The 14639-nt window shown below is 41.4% G+C and overlaps 1 protein-coding gene across 6 annotated transcripts in view; it reads left to right on the top strand.

Moving 5' to 3' along the window:
• The window catches only part of CBLB (Cbl proto-oncogene B), a 333732-nt gene that overhangs the window by 96350 nt on the left and 222743 nt on the right, over positions 1 to 14639 (top strand). The gene's annotated exons all lie outside the window — the stretch shown is intronic.

The raw sequence follows: 14639 nt of genomic DNA, 5'->3' as shown, positions 1-14639 counted from the left end.
GGTCAAATGTCAGAGTAATAGGGTGAGGCAACTGAGTCGAGGCCTCGTAACGAAGCTGCAGGAACCTAAAAAAACCTAGTGTTAGACAGGCAGTAAGTATCTTGGAGCGCATGAAAAGGTAACAAGGAGCCCCGTGGCATAATATGTTTGAGCAGTGTGATTCCTTGCCTGGCCCATGGAGCTGGATTCGGGATAGTATGAAAATGGGAAAGGTTGGGATTGCCCCACAGGGGGGTATACAGGGAATATGCATCATAAGCTTAGGCCCTGGCCTGCCTCCAAACCAAAAGGGTTGTTTTCATCAGAATGGTAATCGCAGGGTTAGACAGGTGACCCCAAAAGGGCAAATTACTAAGTTCCGCATAGGAGCCCAACAGGGCAGCCTCGAGTGTCACAGCTGCTTTTTCTAGGTTACGCAAACCACCAGCGGACTGTTACAAGGACAGCAGCCCAGTAATCAAAAAAATTGAAAGGGACAGGCCTACACGGTCAAAGGGTAAATGTAAGGTTGACTTGGCAAGCCTGGCAAGCTTCCCCGCCCACACAAAGTTCATCATATTTTCATCAACAAACAAGCAGTTAAGCAACACTAAAGCCTTGAATGTTTGCTTTTCTTTACTGAATAAAGGAAGGAGTGTCTCTTTACATTTGTTTTTTGATGATGTGAGTGTTGCAATTCTGGTGTGAGTTTTTTTTTTTTTTTTTTTTTACCAGTCCAAGATTGATGAGCACAGTTGATAGACTCTGCATAGCAATGCACTGTATGCTCACATTCTACTTTGTATGGACATAACAGACTAAGGTCTGTGCATTTTAAACCATGTCCATAGACATTTGTGGTAATCCACCACCCAGGAGTTTGTCTGAATTGAGTTGGATATTGAGATACCAAAATCCACATAATACATCTCATGGTAGGCTGGACCTATAGACCACAATGCACTGACAGATCCTTGTAAATTTAAGCTAAAGGTACCAAACTTCCGGCAATGTGTATAAATCAAGCGTTCTGTCATGTCCAAGTTTTAAACGCCCAAACTAATCATTTGAACTGGACTGGCAGATTCACACTTTTATATACATTAAAAACACATAAATGTCAAATTTGTGGGTGCTGAAACCCCTAACATCCTATATAATGTATAAATGAAAGTCAGCACACCAAACAGTTTGGCGTAAAACCAGTTGCTTGCATTATGTATACAGATGGAGTGAGCAAGGTACACAAAAAATAACTCACCATCAAGGGTATGAAACTGGACATAAATGAATTTGATGCTTAGTGCAACAGTGTAATATAAGGATGGGGAGATTCTGAGTAGAAACAAGGATGGTAGCGAAAAGATACAAGAGATCAAGTAGCTCACTGGGATCAGGTGAAGAAGACTGGCAACAATTTAAGGAGACCCTATCTCGAGTCAGATCCACTAAGTGATTGGTGTAACAGGAAGTTGTTTTGTGTGCTGCCTTTCATGAATACATGAGACTTCACAAATACGTGTGCTCTGAACACAGGTGTTATACTCTGCCTATGATATCACGAGATATTGGTTCAGCCCTGTATATTGCTTAAGTGGGGTTTTTTTTCCAGGTTCATTTATGCTGTATTGACTCATCACAAAGTAAACTTCTCATGAGTAAAGTAAACTTCTCAAACAGGGGGCTGCCATTGCCAACTAACTTCTGAATTCAAGTTTCTTGCCTGCTAAGCTGGCCATAGACCCTCTTTTTTTTTTTTTTTCAGCCAGTGGAATGAAACCTTTCCGCTGGGACATTTTATAAACTGATCAGCTGCTGCAGCCACTGATTAACAAAAGTTTTCCTGCATGTCCCTTTGACAGAAGTTGATCGAGATTCTGATTTCTGTCAAACAGGGATGGCCATACACTGATTGAAATGGGTCTTATGCAGCGCGATTTGACTGAGGTTTTTAGTGTGTTTTCAAGGAAAATGTCCAGTGCAACTTTATGCGGTTCAGGTGCGATTCCAGTGCGATTTGGATACAGCTGCCAATCTCTCTGGAAGTTGGCTCAGAAAGACACTATAGCTTGTTAGAAATTGCACTGGAATCGCTGTTTTTTTCTATGCAGTTTCCATTAGGCTCTATGGAGATGGAAAAAACTCATTGCATTTGGATTGCATATATGTGAACGGTCACCATAGAAAGTCGTGTTATTTCACTTGTCATGCGATTCAATGCATTCTGGAATGCATACAAAATCACATCAGCGTGAACCAGGGCTTACTCTGACCCCTTGGTTCAGCACTTCTGATGTGGAACAAATATGCAGGCTTGGAAGATCACAAAAAAAGTCCTTATCTGCATACTTGGTGTGGTTCAGTGACTCTGGAAATACTGAAGCCATTTTAAAAAAAAAATGTAATACATTTTATTTATAAATCTGTTTTATTATTATTGTATTCCTCACCATTATTTTAATGATTTCTCAGGCTTTGTAATTTGTTGTTGTGGATACCTAGATATAGGAGTCCTAAATACATTTTGTATCCATTTAAAAACAAATATTGTATCTAATTTGGCTGGCAGAACATCTGCATGTTTAATTTAGGTAGATGAAAGAAACTAATTAATAGTAATGTATGTAATACTGCAAATTAAATCATAATCCTTTCTTGTGAAGCTTTTGTGTGTTGGGGTCTGTAGAATAATATAATCCTCCTTTGACTTTTTAGTGCATTTGAGCTGTAACTATGGCCTGCAAGTTTGTGATTTGATTAACTGTTATGTTCCTCTTTTCTGTGTGTTTAATAAAATCCATTAGTGAAAGTGTGTCACATTCCAAGTTTGTTCCCCTTTTTATATCAAGGTTGAATTGTCTATGAGATTTGTTATGCAAAGTGAGTACAATGTATCACTTTTAGTTTAGCACTGTAACCAACAGTAGTGTAGTAGTGGTAAGGCAGCATGTTTCAATGTTTGATTTCCATTTTATTACAATTTGATTTCCATTTTATTACAATTTCTATTGTTTCTAGCCATCATCATTCTCATAGCCTTTATTTAATGCCTTAGTGCAGGCCATTAGATATCCTACCACCTTTTTCTATCCCCAAAAGGCCTTTTGTATTTAAATTAGAATTAGTTTGCGAAAGCACGATGTATCATAAAAAATTGCCATTTATTTTTTAATAAAATACATGCTACAGGTTGACAACACACATTGTAAGACAGGATGTGCCTGAACAAGGACCCTACTAAAGCTGGGTATACATGTACTTTTTTTTTTTTCCTTTTGTTCAGACAGTGGGTGACAAATCCCCACATTCCCCCCCCCCCCCCCCCCCTCCGCTAGAACACACAGATCAGGTAAAAAAAAAAACCTTGAGCTTTTAAAAACCCTTTAATAGCAGGAGCAACAGAGATTATTTTAATAACAGCTGCAGATTTGAATATGACTCCTCCTGAAATAACGCAAATGCTTATATGAGATTTTAGTCATTGGGTTTACATATACTTTAAATTAGACTTCCACTGCAGTTTCTAAACTATTCCCATTAGTTCCATCCCGATTATTCACTTTATGCTCATTATGCAGCTAGATAAGACAGTGCTTTGTGCACTGGGGCTCTTATTGCATGCATGGCTATAGCTTTTGCCCTAAGATCAAATACATAGTTCTCCATGCTATCAGAAACCTTTGTACATCTTGTACCACCTTTTTATCGTTCTATGGATCTTTTTGTGAAAGTCCTTGCAGTTAATGCCTATGATGTCCATACCAAGGTTGTCCCTTTCACTGTCCATTATGGGTTGAATAAAAAAAACAACAATTTGACAACAATTAGGTAGGGCTTTAGTAATGGTATATGAGGGAGGAATCAATACATTTTATTGTACTAATGAATTGTCTTTATTTTTATTTGAATAAATTCTGTAACCCAGCAGTGCCTTTTTATTTTACTGAGGTTTTATGGCTTGATCGAGTTTGAAATTACTGCTGCCTTTAAATCTAAAATTGGAACATTTGTGTTTTTTTTTTTTTTATCACAATGTGTACGCCTTCTTCTCTTTAAATTTAAATGCAATTAACTTAAAAAAGCATCCATAGAATAAATCTGCAAGACCTAATAATACTTTTTTTATGTGGAACACCTCCTAATATAATTGCTACCAGCGTCTAAGAAATCAGTGTGTATTAAGAACACCCTTGTTGCTTAAGGATAAAAAATGTACATGTATAGAAAAAGTCTGAAAGCTTTTCTTTCTGCACGCTACTTACATGCAGTTTAAAGAGTCTGAAAAGACTTAATTTTGTCTTAATTTACTCATATAAGCTTGTATTGAACATTTCTGGCTGCTCAATGTACCCTTTACTTATTATTTCATATCTATTGTGACAGAGAACCTGTTGTCTGTCTTCTGTGTTGGAGAACTATTCACAGGAATGGATGCTGCAGCATTAAAGTCTGTATGATGCTACAGACACTTTTCTCTATGTGTGCTGCAATGCACATGCTTTATTAAGGCCCACTGGGATTAATTTACTGGAGAGTTGAGGTTAGAACCACATTGGCTACCAACCATGACCAGATTTTAACTCTCCAGTTTTAGTTAATCAAGCCCACTGTGTATTAAGCCAAGTCATCAGTCCTTTCAACCATACTGTCTATGTAACAGGTTTACTCCATACCCTACCCAGTCCCACACCTGTCATGCTTTCATCCTGTCTTACCGAAGAAGATCTAGCGTAATACTTTCTTTATGACATAAAGTACATGTAGTACTTTGTCGCATATTGCTAGGTGCTTTCTAACCATAGCTATGAACTCTGAACTGCACACCACCCCTTCTGCCACAGCTGTTCGGACAACAGCTAGGAAGGAGATGGCTGCTTTATAAGGGAAGCTTATCTTGGCACTAAGGATGAGCTCGGGCGTGTTCGCACAGCCCTCGTGCAGAGCCCACCAGGAAGTCTCACTGCGCTGCCCTAATCACATGCAGTAAGACATTTCCCGATCTCTGCAGCCGCACATCGGGAAAATGTCTCACTGCCTGTGATTAGCGCAGCGCCGCGCCGACTTCCTGGCGGGCTCTGCACATGGGCTGTGCGAACACGCCCGAGCTCATCCTTACTTGGCACTAAGCATTTTCCTGAGAGAAGCAATGGTAAGAGGAATGCAGGGGGTGGGAGAAATGTGCCGGCCTGCCAAGACAAGCTGCTGTTGAAGTAGGTGTCTACTTTCTAGATGTTGTTAAATCAGCTGTAGCAGAAGGGAGGGAGTGCAGTTTGGGCCTCATTGCAAAGGTTCGCTAGCACCTAGCAACATGGGACAAAGCATTACATGCACATAAGCGACAGAACAGTAAAAAAAAAAAATTGATAGAATAGATCATCTTTAACACCTTATCACAAAAAGAAAATCTCAGCATTTACACAGTCCCGCCATCAGATGATGTGTCACGGTTTTGTCCCTTTAACTCTGAATGGTGGGGAGGTACTTTAGCCCAATGTATTCTATGACCAAGACCAACGTGGCATTTACACAGGGCTTTTTTTTTACTTGCTCTGGTGAGCAATCAGGGCAGCGAACTAAGTTAGTATAAGATTACATTCTCATCTTTTATTGTTTTGTTAAATGTATTTATATGCATTATTGGGCGCTTTAAAGTGAACCTTTTTGCCCTGGCTGAATACTATAGCTGAAGGCAATGTAAAATTTCATCTTTAAAGTTTCAACACAAAAACTGAACCCTGCTACAGTTGGTTTCTCATTAGCTCAACTCACCATGTCCACCATTCCCCCAATTCCAGCAGTGACTTAGTAGCCTTTCGGCATTCTAATTTAAACACAATACAGGTGCTTTGGGAGAGGATACAGGGCTGATAAACCCACTCTGACCATCTTCTGTGACTTGGTTTATGACCTTTGTGGATGCATTTCCCCACAGTATCTACAACTACAGAAGTGTTGGTCTGTTTTCAAGTTAATTTACTGCTTTAAGAATATGTACACACTTGAATGTCCGGAGCTTGGCCACAGGTTCACTTTAGATGTGATTTACATGTGCGTGAATGTAACCTGAGAGAGAAGCTGGAGAGCCAAGAGGTTCATTTAGTTACACTCTACATTGTTTCACTTACACCTATTGGGGCAAAACTACTTGCAGTGTTGGCAGAGCCTGAAGACTAGTTCTTTCTGGTGTTATTGACTAGTACAGATATTAATTCCAAATGTAGTTGAATTTCCCTGCCAGTATTATACAGATTTTTCCTGCCGATATCATTCATTTCTTTCGATTTTGTGTGCAGGGCGGGTAAACGTAACTAAAGTGCTATTAGGTCATCCACAATGCTCTTCAGAATTAACTGCCACACATTTGGTTCCTTCTTAATAATGCCTATTATTTACAAGTTTTTGAATATAATTGAAGTCTAATACATCAAGTTTGAGTACTATATTTAACATTTTGCAAATTTCTCATGACTCAGATTTTATGTAACAGATATTTTTTGCCTGCAACACGAAAATGACTTTCCCGTGAATTCTGAAGAATTCTAGCTTTACATTGATTAAAAAATATATATATTTTTATGTATAAAGTAACACTTTTACCTATTTTTTTTTTAAGTTGGCTAAATTTGGGCTTTTATTTTTTTTTAATGAAATTTTGTTTGGGGAAAACAAATCCATACTGTTGCAGGTATAAAATACAGATACATAAAGGTGCAAGCAGCTTTTAAGCCTTTTTACCAATGCTGAATTTTGTATTTCCTGCTAGCCTCAGATCTTGCCTGCCTCTTCTTGTGCATTCCTATTGACCAGTGAGGCTGCCTCTCATTGTGATTGCCCAGTAGAAATGTGTGTGTGTGTGTGTGTGTAAGAGGGGGATACCCATTGGCAATATCTGACACACTACCTCAAAGTATCAGGCCTTTGTCTGTCAGAATGACACTAGCACACGGCATAGTCTCTAAAATAAGAACACCTGTAACAGGTATTGGAGTTTAAAATGCCTGTTTACAAAGTTCCCTTGATTTTCTGGAAGGTTTAAAAACTTGCAAGTAACCCAGTTGTGGTTAGCAAAATATCAGATCTTAGCATTGAATAATGGGTAGGTGCCGCAACTGTGCATAAAGATCGGCGTAAAGATAACGACCCTCTGACAAAGCTGGATCCTGCTAAAATATTTTGACTTTCTGGGATGTAGAGAAATAAGTACGGTATATCCTCCATTCCATTACACAAAGCTGTATTGGTGACCTACAGCTAGGCTTGAGGTTTTTATTTTTTTTTGGGGGGGGGAGGGGGTAGGGAACACGTCCAAGCTAGTGGAACGCCTACTTTTAGGAAGCTATTTGCTTAGGGAAAAATGCATGTTCCAGGGTCACCAGCAGGGCTATATTTCTTGCAACATAAGTATGATCAAGCACATTATGGTGCCTACTAAGCAGTCTAAAAAAAAAACCAACCCATTCTGTTTAAAATGGAAATGAAAGGCAAAACATTTGTGTATAGACATAAAAAAACTTTTTTTCCCCTCCTTTTTTTTTTTAATAAGTGATTATATTCCCTCTGTTCTCAGCTACATAAGGAGCTGTGAGAGCTGAGGAAGGAGAGCGCACAGAGTTCCCAGAACAACCAGAAAACTGACTACGCTGCGCTGTCATGCCTAGTGTGGTCAGTTTTTTTGATAGGAAAGCAGGGGGACTGGCAGGTACACCAGGTATTTCTCACAAAAGAAGCAGCACAAAGAAAATGGGATACTTTTTAATACAAGTACCAGGTGGATTTGATTTAAATCAAGTCAATTTAAAGCACAACTTAAATTGCTAGTAAAAAGGTTTGGTTTAAATCAACTTGATTTAAATCATATGTAGCACTAACCCCCGAAGGAGCTGCTGATTTATATTGGGCTGTTACCGTCACCTCTTTACCCGTAGTTTCACCAATACCAGAACTTAGAGTCCATGTTGAGCTTTGTATCTGACAATGTAGGCACCAGTCACTTTAGTACTTTTCCAATGCTTTAATAGGAAATAACTGGAAGAAGTAGCAGGAAAGAGGTAGAAGGAGAGTTGCAGGAAAGCTCAAATACCTTTTCTTCAGGACACTGAGGAATTTGAACTCTCAGGGACGAATATACCTTCAGTCCAGGATTAAATCTTTGCCCGCCCCGATAGGTCTCTCTTACTGACCTAGCAGCCGGAGTGTAGCACAAACAAAAAGAAAGTCTCTGCCACAGACTTGAAAAGAGCAATATAAATGTACGATCCTCTGCCACAGGACGTAGTAGATTAATATGAACAGCAACACAGTACCAGAACCTTTAAGCCGACCCGGCAGTACTTGTGCGGTAGATTAGGTTAAGATGCATCCTCCAGTTGAGTCACCAGGCCCCTCTTGAGACACCAGCATTCCGCACGGTCCTCTCCAAGATGGGTCCTCCCCTGGGTCTTCTCAATTGTCCGGCTTCTTCCCGCAGGACAGACAGCACAAGACCATCCCCGCAGCAGTAAGCCCCAGACAGGCTTCTGGGCCTACTTGCACGGCTACAGCATCGCAGCCCTCCAGCCTGGAGGGCCACGAGGTAGACCTCCTCGTCACATACCTTTTAGGCCAGGAGGGCCAGCAGGTGAAAAAGAAAGAAAAATGGCATCTGCCCCTTAAGTACTCTCTCCCAGGATGCATAGCAGTGGACCACCTCTGCCGAGTTACCTCTGAGAAAGAAAAGCACTCAATACTTCAGCTTGTTGCTTTTCCAACACTGACCTATGGTGACAATGACACCCACAGACAACAGTGTGGAACTGCATGCAACACAGCCAATGCTGGAACAGAGGCTAATTTAGCCAAAGATTAACTCTGAACTATGTACAGAACAGATAATCCACTACATTTACAAATAAGCGCCTGATTGAAAATTTGTCAGCGCTACACATAATTTTTAAAAGCAACTGTCATCTCTGTCCCACAGCGGCTCCTCCTCTGACCCGCTGTTCACCCACCAACAGTCCAATTCACTTTAATGGGATGGCTGGTGATGGGCAGTGACACAACAAGGTGAGGGACGTGGCAGCAGCAGGTGAGTGGATGCCCGCTAACAGACGCTGCCATGATGGATCTGAAATGACAGGTGCTCTTTAAATGTAAGGACTCATTCTTGCTGGTAGTATGGATCCTTAATATTTGCAAAATTAAGGTTTCCTAGTTAGAATAATAAGCTGTCAGGCTAGTAAAACAGCCATATCCAAACTGATTTTAGGTTAATCACAGATAGTTGCAGAACTACTCAAATTCTTTCATTTAATTAAAACAATAACATTGCCAGCGCATGTTATCTCAGCTTGCAGAGCTTGGATTCGTTGAATGAGTTTACCAAAAATTAAAATATTGCAGAATATCCAGCCTCATGCTCCATACTAAATTAACTAAATTATTAATGTATCTTAAATAGAAAACTGTCCAACTAGATAGATTTTTACTCCAAAAGCATTTCATTAAAATAAATTTGATTAAAAATCAAAAAAATCTTTTTTTTTTTTTTAAATAATTTTTTCCACCCTGCTGAGTATATTGTACAGCAGGAACACATCAAGATTATGAACTGTTAGGGCAACCTATTCTTTAATGGTATTGCTCTTACCAAGGCAGGTACTCTTTTGGGTCCGTAATATTTACTCATTTACTTATCAGTCATTTTAAGCCGGTCATCCTAATTGAAATTTGACCGGTTCAGCAGGAACTGGCCAAGATTCGATCCATATGTGGGCAGGCTTATTGTACCCAAGTTGATCCATACATTGACTTGGGCACAAACAAGCCTGTCACATTTTTTACATTGGATTACTGCTGGTGGCTATGGCTGCTAGCAGTAACTGTGTTCTGCTGGCCTGGGTAGGCTCCCCATGCCCCATGCCTGGTAGAACACAATAGCACTGCAGGAGGCGTTCCCCCATTGACACTGACACCTAAGGTGGAAGGAAAAAAAATTTGAGTCATCTATGGGCTGCCTTATTCTGGAGACAATTCAAACTTCTAAATATTAGGCTTCAATATAAGTGAAATATGCAGCAAATCCATGCACAATGAATACAATTGGTAATGCAGAGGAAACAGTTGACGATGGAGGGATCTGGATGTTGTTTCAAACGTGTGCAATGTCAGGAAGTGGTATGTGTACGTCATCAAAATTGGTAGAAGTGTTGATTTTGTTTTGAGTTTTGTTATGCATAATAGAAAAGCTTCTTTCCAGCTGTGGATTTTCATTCACCAAATAGTATTGTGGTTTTCAGTCAATGCAGTCAGTCCGCTGCTTGCTGTAGAAAAACATCAGCTGCAATCTGATTGTATTACCTGCTAATGACAGTCTTTTCATTGCTCTAGTATTTTCAGATTTCTATAGTATTTAACCACTTAAGGACCAGGCCTCTTTCTGAGATTTGTTGTTTACAAGTTAAAAACAGTTTTTTTACTTAGAACCCCCAAACATTATAAATTTTTTCTCTAACACCCTAGAGAATAAAATGGTGGCCGTTGCAATACTTTCTATCACACCGTGTTTGTGCAGCAGTCTTACACTTTTTTTGGAAAAAATACACTTTTTTCAATTAAAAAATAAGACAACAGTAAAGTTAGCCCAATTTTTTTATTTTATTTTGTGAAAGATAATGTTACCCCAAGTAAATTGATACCCAACATGTCACGCTTCAAAATTGCGCCCGCTCGTGGAATGGCGACAAACTTTTACCCTTAAAAATCTCCATAGGCGACGTTTAAAAAATTGTACAGGTTGCATGTTTTGAGTTACAGAGGAGGTCTAGGGCTAGAATTATTGCTCCCACTCTATCGATCGCGGCGATACCTCACATGTGTGGTTTGAACACTGTTTTCATATGCCTGCGCTACTCACGTATGCGTTCGCTTCTGCATGCCAGCTCGGTGGGAAGGGGCGTGTTAAATTTTTTTTTTCTTATTTATTTTACCTTTTTATTTTTTACAGTTTTTTTTTTTTAAATTGTCACTTTTATTCCTATTACAATGAATGTAAACATCCCTTGTAATAGAAAAAAAGCTTGACAGGACCTCTTAAATATGAGATCTGGGGTCAAAAAGACCTCAGATCTCATATTCACACTAAAATGCAATAAAATAAATAAATAAATAAAAAATGGCCCTTTAAGAGCTGTGGGCGGAAGTGAAGTTTTGATGTCGCCTCCGCCCTGCATTGTTATGGAGACGGGTGGGAGCCATTTTCCCCTCAGTCGTCTCCATGCCCAGCAAGGGTGAAGATCCGTTTGCCTCTGCCGATGGCTCCGGTAAGCAGTGGAGGGCACCGGAGCGCGGCGGGAGGGGGGCCCCCCCAACCACTGATAAAAGTGATCTCGCGGTGAATCCGCCGCAGAGACCACTTTTATCTTAAACTGGACCGCTCACTGAAGAGGAGGATGCCAGGGCTATGGTAGCTAGCTGCTGCCATAACAACAATAATCCTCTTCAAACAGCCGACGTATAACGATGGTGGGCGCTCCGGAAGTAGTTAAAGAAAGATGCTTTGAAACTATGCCTAGATTGTAAGCTCTAACGAGCAGGGCCCTCTGATTCCTCCTGTATTGAATTGTATTTTAACTGTACTGTCTGACTCATGTTGTAAAGCGCTGTGCAAACTCTTGGCGCTGTAGAATACTGTATAATAATAATATGCTTTGATGCCATTATAAATTGGCTGCGCTTACTAGTTGTGACCTTACAGCTTGTATCCTAGTAATGGGAAAACTGGCATTCAGCAGTGGTTCTGTTTACAGTCAGTACACAGTAAGCATGGCTGTGTTATAATCAGTATATTTATCCAAGCATTTAAATTATGTGGTTAATAACTGAATAATACATTATTACAAACTTGCAGTAGTTGGATGCATAAGCTGCTAGAACATACTGTGTTTCTGTATAGAAAATTATAACGTGAAAGTGACCAGAAAGTGCTGAATATCTGGAAGCTGTTTCTGTATTTACAGTTTAATCTCATTCTGGTGTTACATGGGCAGGGCACAGAAATCTTCAGATTTTCCTGCACTTGCTGCTTCTAATCTTGAGTGTGCTATGAGTTGCACCGTGTATAGCATAGTTGCCAATATAAGAAAAAAAAAAAAAAACAGGGACACTTTTTGCTGTGTGTCCAGCTGGCCACTATAAGTAAATTAACTTTAATTAGGGGAGGGGCATATTGATAAAGCTGACGTTTTTTTGCGAGTTCTATGAAAAACCTGACCCGATTTCTCCCATCTACACATTCAGCCTAGGTTCACACTATAGTGATGCAGGAACCAGCACAATTCCAGTTTCGTTTCCCGCATCGCATCTTTCCCACAGGCAGTTCACACTGCCCTCTGCGAAGCGCTGCGGGTGTCAATACAATGTTAATGACACCCCAACGATCGGTTCACAGATAGCAGTGCAAACTGTGGATTCGGACAGGAATCAGATCGCATAGATGAGAACACCCATGCGATCTGATTCCAGTGCGGGGAAAAAAAAAAGACCCGTACCTTGTTTTTTTTGTACGAATCCAATGCAAGTTCAGCGACGCAAACTGTATGGCTGAACTCGCATTGCACAGACATCGCTTGTGATCGGCACAGCAATGCGGGTGCGCATAACATGCGATGTCTGTGTTGGCTATAGTGTGAATCCAGGCTCAAGGTGGATAGGGGAGTCCTCCCGATGAGCCTTTGCATTCTGACAGTGAGGAGACTTCCCCACTATCAGAATACACTGATCAGCGCTGCAGACTATAATCTGCTTCAATGATCGAGTGGGGAACATCCAACAGGACGGTTGCACAGAAGTCGACTGGCAGATCGACTTCTGTATGACTACAGTGTCCGCATATGGGCCGAAATTCATCTGGTTCTTGCTGTATCGCCAGCTTTAGTGCGATAACTTACCAGTGGTGAAGGACATCCCAATCAGCTAGATCTTCTGTGCAGGGATCCCACATCCTCTTCTTGTCTCTGAATTTCCTCTGTGGGGTTAAAGTGTTACTAAACCAGGACCCTGCATTCACTGTATCTGGCCTTTTCACAGTACATATTTTAGTAAAATATAAACTGCTAAATACCTTTTTTCATCAGCAGTATATAGCAACCTTGTGACTTCTATCAGTGTCCAGCCAAGCACTGGTTAAAGCTTGTAGGAGGAGCTTTCATTCTCCTCTGACTGTCCTGTGAGGCTGCATGACCCCCAACCCTCGGTCTGGACAGTACTGATTGGTCCTGTGTTGATCACATGTTACCCTCCCACAAAAAAAAAGGGACGTAGAAGGGGAGATCAGAGAAGACTGGATCAAACACACTTTTCACACAATGCAAAGTATTAACCCCTTAGGTTGCACAAGGAGTATAACGAGCATGATTTACTGCATATACAGACTGCTTTTACTGTTGTGTGTTTAATAACACTTTAATAGCTTTGGGTCTTTTGTAAAGCTGCTGTGAAAAAGTTCTCTACGAGAACCTTTTTTTGCTTCTTCTGTGTGTACCATTATCGAGGAATGGTGGAGAAAATCTTGGGTCTCGTCACACACTCTCCCATTCACAGATGCCCCCTAGCATGCCTATGCCTCAATGCCCCCACCAGACTTTTGTACCCCACAGCACTCCTCTATCACCAATGTTCCTCCAGCACTTCAGTGCCCCTCGGAGCATCGCCTACCTCCAATGCCACTTTTGTCTCCAATTTCCCCTGCCACACCACAGCCTCCAATGCCTTTAACCCAGCACTCCTCTGCCTTCACTTTCCCCCGCCCCTCCCCAGTACACCTCCATCTCCAATGATTTCCTATGATCCCGCCAAACCTCCTGTACCCCCCCCCCCCACACTTCCAATGACCCCTTTAAACTTCTGTACCCCACCACTTCTCTGTCTCCAGTTCCCACCAAGCACACCTCTGTTTCCAATCCCCCACCAAGCACATTTCTGCTTCCAGTTCCTCCTCCCCAGCATATCTACACCTCCAGACCCCCTTCCTTAGCATGCTCCTCTTTCCATCCCCATCCTCAATCACACCTGCCCCCAGCCCCAGCACACTTCTGCTTCCATTCCCCCCACCCCTTCGAGCACACCTCTGTCACCAGTGTCCCCCACACACCTCTGCCCCCCATGATCCCTCCCCAAAACTGCTTAGCCTTCATACCCCCACCCTCCAGCACATCTCTGCCACTGCCATTACCATTCTCTCCATCTTCTTTTAGATCCTGGCCAAACATTGGTATACAATGTCATTTGACTGCTCAGGCATTCCCTGGCATCTATCCTGAAGCCAAAGAGTGCCCAGGAATGATGCAGCACCCCACTTCCAAGTTGCAATGCCCTCTGGAGGTGGAGAGAGGCGATCCCAGGCTACACAGTATGCACAGTATTCCCCCGTGGTGCAATGCAGAATGGTATACTCCATTGAAATGCCTACACTTGTGCGGGGTCCCAAGCTCCACAGTATGCCTTCTGTCATGTACAGCAAAGTGTGCGGAAGTGCTCATTCCCTGGACAAAGCTCAGGACACAGTTGAGGTGGGATGATTAGCAAAAAAGTGGGACTGTCCAGTCGAATGCATGAGAGTTGGCAAGTATGGTATAGCTGATAGTTGTATACAGGTTGGGGTGATTACAGGAGATATTTTGTAC

Source organism: Aquarana catesbeiana, linkage group LG02, assembly GCF_042186555.1.
Source record: "Aquarana catesbeiana isolate 2022-GZ linkage group LG02, ASM4218655v1, whole genome shotgun sequence".
In the NCBI taxonomy this organism is placed as follows: domain Eukaryota; kingdom Metazoa; phylum Chordata; class Amphibia; order Anura; family Ranidae; genus Aquarana; species Aquarana catesbeiana.
This window is presented reverse-complemented; position numbering and strand designations above follow the sequence as displayed.